The following is a 13,381-nucleotide window of genomic DNA, read 5'->3' on the forward strand; positions in this document are numbered from 1 at the left end:
GAGGGAGGCCAAGGTGGAGGAGCTCTTGGCAGAGCGGGGCGCCAGCGCGGACCGGTTAACAAGATGGGTCGGCGCGGTGAATCCTCTGCTGGAAGCACTCGGAGCCAACCCCGTCTGGGTACCGGAGGCTCCTTCACCACTCGGCGCCGCACTCCAGCTGTTGGACTCCGCCGCCAGACGGCTACAGGACGTGGAGGCCGGCATACAGGACCTCCTGGAGACAGAGGGACGGGCAGTTGCTCGGGGGGTGGCGGAGTACATCCTCACCAGCTTCCGGAGCCATGATCCTGCCGTCCAGCTGACTCCCGTCCTGGTCGGACCCCTCCGGGCGACAGCGGCCGCCGCGCGAGAAGGGGTCCAGGAGGCGGTGGACATGGTCGCGGCCCGCCTCCGGCGACGTCCCGAACCTACAGAGAGTGGAAGTGCCTCCGGACCACCAGAGCAGTAGTGCTAGTATCTTTTTGTTATTTCTTTTGTAATATAACTTTTGTTATTGTAAGATAACCTTATGATATTGCGCAAAAATTTAGCTGTTTTCCTGTTGTCGGTTTGTAAGGTGTTCTTGTGCATACCGAGGTCCCGTGTGGCCCCCTGGGAGGTAGTCGCGATAGGACGGGACTAGCTGCCATATAACCGAGGTCCTGCACATGACTTAGATCAACGCTTAGTAGACGTCCCCACGAGGTACCGGTCCGGCCAGCAAAAGCCTACTGCGTTGCGTAACGAGTCAGAGCACCGGAGCCATAGTTCGGGAATCTAAGGGGTCCCGGCCCCCGGGTCCATTGTTCAAGGTACAACGATACCCGTCCTAGGGGGCAGGGCGTGTAGGCTTAGGGTACGGAACCAGGCTAAGCGGCTACACAGCCCTGGACCCCAGCAAAGAACGAGCACGCCTCCCTGAAGCCAGTTCCCGGGTGCCCAGTTCCTTTTCTTCCGCGAGACAGGGGTCCCGGGCAGAGACATAGTGTAGCAACCTAAGTAGGACCTTCGACACGACACAGACGCGAAAAACCACGTGGGGGGTTAGCGTAATAAGAAGCGAAAAACCCTTAGAATCGCATAGAGTTCAAGGACGCGTTTGAGAACAAATTTCCCCTTAAATGAATTGGTACAGAAGAGTTGTGCGATGTACGCCAGGGGCCGGGTTTACGAGGGCGGACCTCTACCGCCCTGGTCCGCACGGCAATGCTACCAATTACAAAGGAAAAATTTCCTCCCAACCAGGTCCTAGGGATAGAACTTACGGAGGTGCTCAATGTTCCATGGATTGGGTAGTTGCATTCCATCCTCCGCAGCCAGGCGAACAGATCCGGGTCGGCACACCTTGGTCACCTTGAAGGGCCCCTCCCAGCTGGGGGAGAGCTTATGCATACCCTCCCGGTTCAAGATTCGCCTTAGGACTAGGTCCCCGACCCGGAGCTCCCTACTTCGCACGAACCGTTGGTGGTAGCGCCGGAGCGCTTGGTTGTACCGTGCGTTGCGGACTGCTGCTCGCCATCTACGCTCGTCTACGAGGTCCACGTCTTGGCGACGCTCCTGCTCCTGCATCTCCTCATCAAAAGATCGGACTCGCAGAGAGCCCATGGTGATCTCCGGGGGAAGGCACGCTTCGGCCCCGTAGACCAGAAAGAAAGGGGTTTCCCCTGTTGCGCGGCTGGGTGTGGTCCGATTCCCCCATAACACACTCGGAAGTTCTTCAATCCACTTTGCGCCATGCTTCTCAAGGTCACAGTAGGTTCGGATCTTGAGCCCTCTGAGGATTTCGGCATTGGCCCGCTCAACTTGGCCATTGCTCCTGGGATGTGCCACTGAGGCGAAACAGAGCTGGATGCCCATATCCTCACAGTACTCCTGGAAGTACTGGCTCGTGAACTGGGTTCCATTGTCGGTGATGACACGATTCGGGACCCCGAACCGGCACACAATTGACCTGAGGAAAGCAGTTGCTGATGCCTTGGTAATGTTGACCACTGGGGTTGCCTCTGGCCACTTGGTAAACTTGTCAATGGCGACATAGAGGTACCGGTACCCGCCGACGGCCCTAGGGAAAGGTCCCAAGATATCCAACCCCCATACCGCAAAGGGCCAAGAGGGAGGAATCATCTGCAGTGCCTGAGCTGGAGTGTGTATCTGCTTTGCGTGGAACTGGCACGCTTTACGGGTCCTTACCAACTCAGCTGCATCCTGGAGTGTTGTAGGCCAGTAAAAACCATGCCGAAAGGCTTTACCAACCAGCGTGCGGGATGAAGAGTGACTTCCGCACTCGCCTCCATGGATCTCCGCAAGCAAGTCGCGGCCCTCTTCCTGGGTGATGCACCGCATGAGGACACCGCTGGCGCCACGGCGATAAAGATCCCCTTCTACCACCGTGTATCGCTTAGCCATCCGGACAATGCGCTCAGCAGATGCTTGATCTTCAGGAAGGTAGTTATCCTTCAGGTAGTCCCGGACCTTAGAGATCCATGCATCGGGACCTTCCTGAGAAACTGGGCGTGGCTCCCTGAGGTCTTCGGGACCCTCAAGGGTGCACACGGCCCTTGGCGGGTACCACGGATGGAGCACCGCCGGGATCGCTAGCTTCGAGGTGCTAGTCCGACCCCCCTCGCCCAGATCGGCAGGCTGGGCGGAAGGCTTCAGCAGACGCCTCTGGAAGACGCCCTCAGGCACGGGCGCCTGAGTCGATGCGCTCGCGGAGAGGGCATCAGCTGCTGAATTGCCTTCGCGTGGAACGTGTTGCAGTTCCAGCACATCGAAGTCCTTCTCCAGCCTCTTCACATGGATGAGGTAGGCTGCGAGCTGGGGGTTATTGCAGCAACACTCCCCCCGGACTTGCCTGATGATGAGTTGGGAGTCCCCTTTGACCAGGAGCTCCCGGACCCCCAGGGACAGAGCCGCCGTGAGCCCAAAGATTAAGGCTTCATACTCCGCCATGTTGTTGGTGGCCTCAAAATCGAGGTGCACCATGTACTTCAATTGCTCGCCTCGTGGGTCGATGAGGACCACACCAGCCCCGGCCCTCTTGCTGCGGGCGGACCCGTCAAAGAAGAGGGTCCAGTGTGGTCCGGTGAACACCGGGGCGCTGGGCTCCGGACGTGGGGGGTCCGTCCCACGGTCCGGACCCCCGGAGGCGCCTGGTGATGGTGTCCATTCCGCCACGAAGTCAGCTAGGACCTGACCCTTGACGGCGTGGCGCAGCTGGAAGTCAAGTTGGAATCCTGCAAGCTCAGCCGCCCACTTGGCGATATTGCCTGTGGCGTTGGAGTTGTGGAGGATGGCCCTGAAAGGGTAGGAGGTTACCACCACAATCTTGTGGGCTTGAAAATAATGACGGAGTTTCCTGGACGCAACGAGTATGGCATAAAGAAGCTTATGCGTCTCGGGATATCTGGCCTTTGCCTCGTGAAGGACTTCGCTGACGTAGTAGACCGGCTTTTGGATGGTCCTGACTCTGCCAGGTGGATTAGACCCCTCGGCTTCAGCTGGGTTCCTGCCGGCCCCCAGGCTGTTTAGTGCTTGTCCGGGTGGGGACCCGGCCGGACCCTCCGAAGCAGGGCCGGTTTCCGGAGCGGTGGAGGCCAGACCTCCTTCTCCTGCAGGGGGGTCCGTGGGGGCCCCCTGCGGAAGAGGCTCGGACCTCTCGGCGACCAGCACCATGCTGATCACTTCGGTCGTAGCTGCAAGATAAAGAAACAGTGTCTCACCTGGGTCCGGTGCGACCAGGACCGGCAAGGAGGTAAGGTACTGCTTCATCTCTTGGAAGGCACACTCTGCCTCTTCGGTCCATGAGAATGGGCCGGACCCCCTCATCAACTTGAAGAAGGGAAGTGCCCTCTCCGCCAGCCTCGAAATGAAGCGGCTGAGAGCTGCCAGAGACCCCGTCAACCTTTGTACGTCCTTGAGGCGCGCAGGGGGTCTCATTGCCTCGATTGCCCGGACCTTATCCGGGTTGGCCTCGATCCCCCGGTGGGAGACCAGGAATCCAAGGAGCTTCCCCGCCGATACGCCGAAGACGCACTTCTCGGGATTAAGCTTGGTGGAGGTCGCCCGTAACTTGTCAAAGACTCGAGCTAAATTTTCTAATAGAGAACACGACTCTCTAGTCTTGACGACGATGTCATCGACATACACCTCTACAATATCTCTAACCAAATCACCTAGAGTGATGTTCATTGCACGAGCAAAGGTGGGTAGAGCATTGAGCAATCCATAAGGCATCACTATATAACAATAAAGACCATCCACTGTTACAAAAGTTGTATGCTTCCTATCATCTCTAGCCATTTTGATTTGATGAAAACCAGAATAGGCATCTATGAAGGACAGCAAATCACACCCGGAGGTGGAATCTACAATCTGATCTATACGCGGGAGTGGATAAGGGTCTTTTGGACATGCCTTATTAAGATTGGTGTAGTCGATGCACATCCGAAGCTTCCCGTTGGCCTTTGGGACCACCACCGGGTTGGCCAACCATACAGGATGGTAGACCTCCTCGATGAAGCCAGCCCGCAGCAGCTTGCGGACCTCTTCACGGATGAAGTTCTGCCGCTCAATGGACTGCTTGCGTGGCTTCTGCCGGACCGGCCTGGCGTCTGGGTGGATCTTCAGATGATGCTCAATCACCTCCCTGGGGATCCCGGGCATTTGTGATGGCTCCCAGGCGAACACATCAACATTTGTCCGGAGGAAGGCGATGAGCGCGCTTTCCTATTTCTCTCCCAGGTTGCCACCGATACGGGTGGTCTGGGAGGCCTCCGCTCCGACCTGGATGGTCTTCACGGGAACGTTGTCCGTGTCGGACGGACAGACCCTCGGCGCCTTGGTCGGAACCTTGGCACGCGAGGTTGAGGGGTCGGACCCCTAGGCGCCTGCTACAGGGGCGAGTCCTGTGGCCAGCGCATGGAGCTTTTCGACCGCCACAACGGCAGCGGCCCGATCACTCTGGATGGTGAGGACGCCTGACGGAGAAGGCATCTTCAGGACCAGGTACCCGTAGTGGGCAACGGCCATGAACCGGTACAGAGCCGGTCTGCCGATGATGGCGTTGAAGGGGAGGTTAACTTCCGCAACTTCGAACTGCACGTTCTCGGTGCGGAAGTTGTCCTCTGTCCCGAATGTAACCGGTAGGGTGATGGTCCCTACCGGGTATACGGGATCCGGGCCCACTCCTGAGAATGGACGCGATGGAGCCAACTTGGACTCCGGGATCTGCAGGTGCTTGAACGCTGCATAGCTGATGACGCTGAGGCCGGCGCCTCCGTCGATCAGCACATGGTGAAGGCGAACATTGGCGATGGTGGGTGCCGTGATGAGCGGCAGCACCCCCGCGCCCGCCATGTTCTCTGGGCAATCGGATGGCCCGAAGGAGACGGTGGTGCCTTTCCACCGCTGATGGGGCGCCGCCTTCGGCACCCCTGGCTTCACCGAGAGGACCTCCCGGCGAAGGGCCTTGACGTCCCACCGGGAGACGAGCTCCGAACTGCCGCCGTACATAACGTACAGCTTCTTGCAGCGCTCGTCCCCGCCGGACTCAGAATCGGACTGCTGGAAAAGTCCCTTGAGGTCTTTGTTGGGGGCTTGATACCCCAACTCTCTCTCCGTCGCGGCTGCGTCGGCATCGGAGGCTTTCTCCTTACCGGACCGGCGCGGCGGGGAGGAGCCTTCCTTGGAGGCTTGATCTCGCCTCTTGCTGAGGCGCTCCGCGAGCTTCTGGATTTCGCGGCACTCGGTGGCGCTGTGACGAGCCCCCGGATGAACAGGGCACGACCCGGGGTCGGTGCGCTGTTGTCGCGGGCGCTTGCCTCGGGAGTTCTGGCCCCCGGTCGTTGCAGCTGCAACGGCCGGACCCCCAATCCATGACTTGTCGAAGCCACGGACCTTCTTGTTCTTTTTCTTGCCGCTGCCGGGGGCGGCGACGCTGGGTCCACTCGTCTGAGCGGGACCTGCCTGGGTTGCAGAGTGCCATGCACGACCTTCTGCAGCCCGGGCACATTTGTCCGCCAGAGCGAACAAGGTGGTGACGGCTTCCACCTGGTGGGTCGCCAGCTTCTCTAGCATCTTCTCGTCTCGGACCCCCTGTCGGAAGGCCGTGATAATAGACGCATCGGAGATACGTGGGATAGTTCCGCGTACCTTGGTGAAGCGGGAGATGAAGGTCCGGAGGGTTTCCCCGGGTTGCTGCCTCACGGCGTGGAGGTGGGCCTCCACGCCATGCTGCTGGTACGCGCTGGCGAAGTTCGCAGTGAACTGCGCGCAGAGCTCACCCCAGGACTGGATGGTTCCTGGGGTAAGATTCATGAGCCAGGTCCGGGCTGACGGGTTGGAGGACCCGTCATATTTTTCCGGCAGGTGAGGTCGGAACTTGGATGGCCAGGCGACTGCGCGGAGGTGGTCTGCGAGCGCGGCGCAGCCCACACCCGACACCGGCGCCTGGGGGAGTCCCTGCGACCTGGCCGCAGCCGCATCGAGCTCGGGCCCAAGGTTCCGACCCTCAATATTGAGTCGTCGGTTGCGCGCCCGCTCGATGGAGACCCTGGCGTCCTCTCCCGCATGCCTACGGTTGAGCTCCGCCCGGAGGTCTTCGGTCCGTGCACTCCTCACGGATGGTGAGTGCACAGAACCGGATGCACCGCCCTGGCGACGGCGCTGCCTGGAAACAGACCCCCCCGCAGAGCCTGGGGAAGCCTGTGCCAGGTTGAGGAGACGGTCGACATCGTCACGCCACTGTCTATGCGCGTCTGGCGACGCTGCCTCGCCCGGGGGGTTGCGGAGCAACTCCCTGGCTGCCATGAGGGGCCCGCTCGGTGGGAGCACCGATTGGGCCGCAGAGGCCCGCTCCGCTGCACACGGCGGAGCAGCACGCGGGGCCACTCTGGAGGCGGGATGGCGCGAGGCGTGTGGCGCCGTTGACGCCACTTCTTCACCGACCAGGAGGTCATGGTGGCCATTTTCCTGCGCCATTGAGGTGGCGAAGGTCGACCGAGCGCAAACCAAACCTAACCCCCTACCTGGCGCGCCAAATGTCGGAGGAATTCTCCAGCCGGGTGGCGGAAAGCACCCGCCTAATCCTAGTTAAGGATGGGTTTGGAGGAGGCTTAGGAGCGCTCGATCGGTGGACAGATGAACGCAGGAAGGACACGAAGATTTAGAGTGGTTCGGGCTGCCGGAGCGTAATACCCTACGTCCACTTTGGTGTTGTATTGGCTGCGTGAGCCTGTATGGAAAGCAGCATAAGCTTGTGTGTGTGCCACCTTGGATGTTCGATATGTTCTAACGAGTACACTCTCCCTTTTATAGTGCAAGGGGAGTGCTTACACCGTGCGGGACCCCGACAGGTGGGCCCGGCCAATAGGAGCTGTTCTACGAGAGATATAGAGGTCATCCCCTCGAGCTCCTCTCCGTAGTCCTCTCGATCGAGAAGTTGATGTGCGTATCTACAGCCAGGATATGGCCGTGTACGGCCTTGTCTTGTACAGTGTTCGGCGTCAGCGTTACCCAACAGTGAAGCCGTGCTGTCACTGTTGGGATGGGACCTTCGGTCAGAGGGAGAGAAGGAGCTGTCCCGTGGCACGCGCACTGTTACAGCGCACGCCTTGGCTCGCCTATTACAGGCCATCATCACGCGCGCAGCGCCGTGACGGGACTGCACACAGTCCGCGTACTGTGCGCGGTGATACGACGCGCCGCCTTGGAAACAGACGGTCTTACCGTGGTGTCAGCTTACCTGCCCCGTGTGTCAGTGGCTGGCCGCACTTTTTGACTTTGGCGCGCCCGACTCAGCTACCGCATTGAATGCGGGTAGGTGAGGAGGCGACCCGTAAGGGGCCTCAGGCCGCAGGCACGCGGCGGGGCCAGCCCCACTCCTCCTGCTGGGCAACACGTGGTGGCGCCGGACCCCTAATCAGGGAAAGGGGGGCCCGGGGCCGCCGAGACCGGTTGGAACGGGCTGGTCTGTGATGGTCCGGCCATCACACGTGGCGGCCCCGGACCTCCCAGGGGAGGCCGGGTCCGCAGGGGCTACCCGTGAGCTCTCCCCCTCACCTGGGTGTGCAGAGGCCCCGGGCCTCATGGAGCTCGGGGGAGGGTCCGGAGGCCGCGGCCCCAGCTGTCAGGCCCGGAGGCCGTATGCCACGTGGCCCAGAGGCGAGGGGGAGTATGGATTATGGGAATCCAAAGGCCTGGACACCCTAGCAGGAGGTACCGCTATCTGTATGTACCGACACTTATAAAAATAGTTTGGACTCAATATGTTGATTAACTGTATAGAACTATATTTCATGCGACCAAGTGATGTAAAGTATATAATATTATAATTTTGCATGCCCAAAATATTATATATTTGCATTTTTGTGCCTTTAGTTAATTTATCACAAATTAAAAACATCTAAAACACCTATAAAAGAAAATATGATTGATGGGGGCAAATATCACGAGTACCCCAAAGTAAGGCCCTTAGGGAGCTAAGCGCAGATTATCTTCTCCCAACTGTGCAGCTCGGCCTAACTAGGCCATTGCGCGGCCACGAAGTGCCCGCTGGCATAAGGCATATCGACGGCCCAACATCAAGCCAAGATGTAGGGGACGAGCCACTTTGTCCGACCCCCGCGGGGGAACTCTACCTCGCCTGACCCCCAAGGGCACGGGGTCGGGACCGCCCGACCCCCGCGGGGAAAACTACGCCTTGCCCGACCCCGAGGGCACGGGGTCGGGATCATCTGACCCTTGTGGGGGAGCTCCGCTTCGCCCGACCCTAAGGGTCGGACCTGGCCGTTCCTAGGGACTTGGGCCCCCCGAAGCCCTGTGGGAGTGAGGCGACGTGACAGAGGTCAAACCTCTAATGTGTGAGCAGGCGTGGGCACGCCCCGTGTCACGACCTCCGGAGGTGACAGGCCATGATGGTAGGCGCCCGTCGTACACCACGCCGGGGGTCAAACCGGGTAACACGCCGGTTAGTCACGCCGTCCGTCACATCAGAGCGCGCGTATCACCCGCCATTCCATGAGCCCATGCCATTCGGCGCTCCGGGGAGCTCCCGTCGCTTGACTCGTCGGGGCGCACGTCGCCCTCCATAACAGGGGATGCGTAGGGATGCCCCCATCATCATCTATAGGGCCGGTGGGGCCCACGTGGAAGGAAGAAGAAGTAGCGGGATCCGGGGATTTCCCTCTACCTGCTCCCCTCTCTACCTGCTCCTTTGACTCCTTTGACTCTCTCTCTCCCCCCTCTCCCTTTCTCGTGTATCCGACCCATTCCTCGTGACTTAGAAAACGAAAAGGGGGACCGATCTCATGCACATGCACATACTCACACGCATTTCACCAGAGACTTGGGAGCCCGGTCCCTCTCTCGCCCGTTTGTAACCTCTACTGCAAACTTAGTGCAGGAGCACGAGCTGCTCGAACTGGACATAGGGACATTCTGCCCGAACCAGTATAAACCCTTGTGTCTTTCTTGCGCATCATCCGGGCCGGACACGCAAACATTGATTTACTAGCTGGTGATCCGAAACACCGACAATGATAGAAATAGGAATTTTGCTGTTTAGTACCAGGCCTAGGCTTTGCCTGGTACTAAACTACCTCCACCAAAATTTTATGCCAGTGGAGGCAGTTTAGTACTGGGCCAAGTCTTTGCCCCGTAATAAACTACGCAGTTTAGTACCGGGTCGTAGCTGTGCCCGATACTAAACTGCGTAGGAGCCAGTTTAGTACCGAGCGGACATACGGCCCGTTACTAACCGTGCCAGCCAATATAAGGGCCAACACTTAGCGTCGCTCGGCATTTCGATCTCCCGCTCGTCCCTGTCGCTGGCCGCCATCTCTCCTCCTCCCCGACCCTCCGCCTCCCGCTGGCCACACTGCAACAGCGTCACCGCCTCCCACCCACCACGCCGCCACACGCTGTCGCTCCACCTTAGCGCCGACAAGCCGCGGCCCGCACGCCGCTTGTTGTCGTTGTAGTCCCCGGCGGCACTTCGGCCCAGCGCCACCGCGCCCCGACCACAACCTACCCGGCCGGCCCCGCGTTGTTGTCCACCGGTGCCGCGCCCTCGCCGGCCGCCACGCCGTGTTGACCTTGCCTCCCGGCCTGTTGGCCGCCGCTCCGCTCGGACCCGGCCACAGCACTCATCCCTGACCGCCGCGCCGCGACCTCCTCCCCGGCCACTGTGCCAGCCCCTCCTCGCCCACCGCCGCCTCCCCTCGCTGGGTTCCAGCGTAGCCGGCACGCACCCACCTCGGCCTTCCTCGGCCCCCGCACGCCTGCCCCGCCGCGTCTGACATAAGCCCCAGCGCTAACGTCAGCACTACTACGTGCTGACATCAGCTTTTTTATTTTTTTAATTTTTGTAAATATGGTAGAAAAATTGTAGATAATTTAGAAAAATGTAGGGAAATTTGTAGATTTGTAGACAACTTTAAAAAATGTAGAAACTTTGTTGAAATTGTAGGGAATAGTAGAAAATTGTATAAATATATGTGATGTACAAATTCATGTATTTATTGTAGAAATTGAAGCAAATTGTATATGGTTTGATTAATTTCAGTATTGTTATTATATTCCTAGAAAATATATTTTGTTCTCACAGGAATCGAAATGAAACCTAGTGATGATGACGAGGAGTTCCTTCACAATATAATTCGTGAAGGTACCAATCACCCACCCTCCCTAGAAGATGATGCACACGAGGATGAGGGCAGCCAATATGTCAACGATACTGGCGATGGTGATGAGGAGCAGCTAGAAATTGCTCAGGAAGAGGTTCAAGCCGGGGTGTATGGAATTCATGCAGATATAAACTAACATGATATGCGTGTATTAATAGATATTTTTCCAGGCATCTGGATCGAGGAAGCCAAAACGGAAATGAGGCTCGAAGAAAAAGATGGAGGAGCGTACAAACATCACCTTATTAAAAAGAGAATGGTGAACCAATGGCTCCCAAGGGTGTTGACAGGACATTGGTCAATCAATATGGATATTTTATCCGGGAAAATATCCCCATTAGCTTCAAACTATGGAAAAAAATAAAGTCACCGATAATGATGCAGATATCGTCCCTGACATGGAGAAGAAAATGTTATGGAGAGAGATGAAACTGCACTTTAATTTTCTAGAGGACAAAGAGGAAGTCTTGAAGGATTAGGTCATGAAGAAATGGCTATTGCTTTCCGGACGTTTAAGAAAAGCTTGAACAAAGACTGCATCAAAAAGGGCCTCATGCCAGACTTTGAGAATAACTACAAGAAGCTACGCCCTTTTTGGGATGAATTTGTGCAGTACAAGTTGTCCGAGAAGGAGCGAACAAGACGGAACAAAGACAATACAAGCAAGAAGAAGCCTTCCATCATTTTGGCCAAGGAGGTAATTCTTCGGTGATTCTGAAATGGTAGAAGATGAAATAAGACCTAATGGCAAGAGGAATCATACCGGCAACTTTCAATTGGCCATTGCGAGCAAAGTATTTCTTCTATGTTTATGGAGGCACACTAAAACATGGAAGATGGATCGTTCATGACTACCGATCGAATAAGAGAAGCGGTCGACAGGCTCGATACGGCACTAAAGGCCATTGCCGAAGGCACTTTGAAGCCTGACAGAGAGAAAGACGAGTTTACATACTCTCTTGGGACACCAGAACACACAGGACGTGTCTGAGGCATGGGCGTAGTTCCATGGAAGCATGGTTTTAGTGCAGCTATCGACACTTATCGAAGCTGATGCAAAAGGAAGGCTGAACAGGAAGAGAACATGCAAGCCCTAGAAGAATGAGTAGCTTTGATTGAAGGTGCAATGGCAGAAAGCCGATGACTACAAGAAGCTCCTTCAGCTCCTAATATGGAGAGCAGCCCCGGCTCTCAACGCCATAGCAGCGTCACTTCCACGGAGCTACCGGTCGGTGGAGACTGAACTGAAATGGTTGCGGACAACCAACAATGTTACCCCATGGATGACATCACCATGAGGAGCCCCTACGAGCTTCTTTATCAGCAGAGGAAAAAGGTCAAATTAGTGGCTCATGGTATTGCTGAAGTACCTGTCCAAGGCGGGACAATTCATGGCGTGCCGATTCCTGAAGGATATGCTAGAGTCATGGTTGACCGGGTCAAGAAAGGACAGGAAAACCTCGACCTCGAGGATCCCTAGAGGTGATGGAGAAGAGGAACTACAACACGCACTCCACACTTGGATCTGTTGGAACAAGCGCTACAAAAGATTTCCGCAAGGAGCCACAGATCCTGCAGCATCGACTCAAAGCCCAAGATCAAGATCGCCAACACCTAGCATGGGTCCGCCGTCACCACACGCACAAAGGGATCCCAGCATGGGTCCGCTGTCACCACCCGCACAAAGGGACCCTAGCATGGATCCGTAGTAACCACCCACTCCAAGGGACCCCAGCATGAGTCTGCGGCCACCTCCTAAGGCGAAGAAGAACGCAGAGGCTTGGGTCCCGCCACCGCCACCTCCTAAGGTGAAGAAGAACCCAGTTAAGAAGAAAGAGAAGCCTCCATCTTCAAAGTTAGCACACGAAATGACTAACGAGGAATTGAATGCACATGTGAGAAAGCATGTTGCCGATCACTTTGCGCTAAAGAAGCCTAAGCCGAAGGAACCAGTGGAAGTTGCCGATCACTTCTACTAACCAGTAGAAGTTCTTTGTAACCATGCGCCAACCAAGGGAGAAAGAAACATTGTTGGACTATGACCGCTCAATCACAAAGTCTTATTATTAGAAGAAAAGTAATCGTCGAGGCAAAAATACTCCCCAGCTCGGAGAACAATCCCAATAATCGATACCTCCATTCCAAGTGCTTTCAAAAGAGGATGAAGCTACAGCTGAATTTGTGGTGGAAACAAAACTCACAAAAGCTCAACTTCGAGGGGAGGATCCAATCCCGATTCACCCAGGGGCAGGAAGAAAACCATTTGTATGCGTGAGTTGCATGAATGGTACATAAGGACCTCTGCAGATGGTGGTGTAATGTTCACAGCTCGGGTTAAAGATAGCGATTTACATCGGGGGCTAGCTGACGTATGGATCAAGTTTGAGTCTTTGGTTTCTATGCTATCAAGATGCCCTAGACAAGTCTCTCGTCAGTGTATTTCTTATGTAAGTGTTTCCACTCATTTCTATTCTAGCTCAACTATTTCTGTGCTTTCTCACAACCTCTTTTATTTTGTATCACATGTAGGATGAAGGTGAAAGAATGCCGAAGAAGGAGGTACTATTACATCGGCTTCATGGACCCGGATATTATAAACGAGAATAGTGTAATCAAATGGCCAAATCGAACCGAGAACAATGTATTCAGGGCCTTGCATGGATAGAATACTTGTACATTCATTCTGTTACCGTATAACTTCGAGTGAGTACTTCGAC

Source organism: Panicum hallii, chromosome 6, assembly GCF_002211085.1.
Source record: "Panicum hallii strain FIL2 chromosome 6, PHallii_v3.1, whole genome shotgun sequence".
Lineage (NCBI taxonomy): Eukaryota > Viridiplantae > Streptophyta > Magnoliopsida > Poales > Poaceae > Panicum > Panicum hallii.